Genomic DNA, 1,467 nt, shown 5'->3' with positions numbered 1-1,467 from the left:
ACCCAGTGGCAGTTGGAATCCTCCCAGTGGCACCTGACAATCTGCTTCCATAAAGGTAACACTGAAGAAAACCCTATGGAGTGGTTCTGGACGTTAATACAGGGATGCCATGAGTTGCAATCCACTGGACGGCAGTGGATTTAGTACAGGTTAGGGAAGCATGGATTTGTCTCCCAAAATTCCAGGTCTATTTCCTAGGGCTCAAGGGATCAGGCTTCTGGGAACCCAAAGCTTTGCTAAACACATTAGTTACCCGACCTAGATGTCAATCAAATGCCTAGCTGAGAACCACGAGAAGGGGGCGTACAGTGCTACAGTCTATCCAGTCCTCCAGAGGAGGGCTTTTTAACTTGAATACCTACAGGCAAAGTGCTTTCAAGATCTTCATGTTTCCTTGGCATTTCCCCTTTTAATTACCAGGAAACATTTTTAAAACTTTAAATTATAAACAATTTCAAGTTTTGGATGAGTATTCTGAATATCCATGTGCCCATCACCTATTTTTAATGTTAGCAATTTGTTTTCTTCTCTTGCTTTTGTTTTAGCTGGAGCTCTGGTTGCTCTGTGGTGAAGGCATTGAGCTGCTAACTAAAAGGTCAGCGGTTCAAACCCACCAGCTGTTCCACGGAAGGAAGATGAGGCAATCTACTTCCAAAAAGATTTTTCAGTCTTGGAAACCCGATGGGGGTCGCTATACATTGGAACCAACTTGATGGCAATGGTTTTTGTTTTGGCTAAAGTCTTTAAAATTAAAATATAGGCATTATGATATGCCATACTTAATTTATACATATCTTATTTATAAAAAAACTCAATTCAACTCACTGCTGTTGAGTCAGTCCCAACTCACAGCAACATCTCCTTGGGTTTCCGAGGCAGTATCTTCATTATACCAAAAGCAAACTCACTGCCGTCGAGTCGGATCCGAGTCACAGCGACCCCTCCTTGGGTTTCCGAGGTATCACTACAGAAATAGATTGCCCAACTTTCCTTCTGAGGAGTGGCTGGTTGGTTTGAACCACCTGCCTTCTGGTTAGCAGTCAAATGCCTTAGGCACTATGCCACCAGAGCTCCCATTAATCCTTTACTATCATCTAATAAACTGGTAACCAGTTGCTACCTAGTTGATTTCAAGTCACAGTTCTGCAGAGTAAAACTGTACTCCAGAGTTTGTTTTTAAATATGGAATGCTTCACGAATTTGCATGTTATCCTTGAGCAGGGCCCACACTAATCTCTGTATTGTTCCCATGTTAGTACATGTGCTGCGAAAGTGAGCTTGCTCCAGACTTTTCCAGGCTGTGATGTTTCTGAAGCAGATCAGCAGGCCTTTGTTCCAAGGCTTCTCAGAATTGAAACTATCAGTTTCTTTCTCCTTGAGCACCACCCAGAGATTCTGAATATCATAACCTTTCTGAATTCAAATTTCCCCAGTTGTTTCCAAAATGTCTTTTAAGATTGATTTGTA

At 42.1% G+C, this 1,467-nt stretch overlaps 1 non-coding gene across 1 annotated transcript; it reads right to left on the bottom strand.

The window, feature by feature from the left end:
* Nucleotides 1-1,176: 1,176 nt before the first annotated feature.
* LOC122151511 lies at nt 1,177-1,280 on the bottom strand. Its single transcript, XR_006164185.1, has one exon. It is a non-coding gene; the product is annotated as a U6 spliceosomal RNA (small nuclear RNA).
* Between the last annotated feature and the right edge of the window lie 187 nt (nt 1,281-1,467).

This window comes from Orycteropus afer, unplaced genomic scaffold, assembly GCF_000298275.1.
Source record: "Orycteropus afer afer isolate SDZICR_OR568_19922 unplaced genomic scaffold, OryAfe1.0 scaffold00501, whole genome shotgun sequence".
In the NCBI taxonomy this organism is placed as follows: Eukaryota; Metazoa; Chordata; class Mammalia; order Tubulidentata; family Orycteropodidae; genus Orycteropus; species Orycteropus afer.
This window is presented reverse-complemented; position numbering and strand designations above follow the sequence as displayed.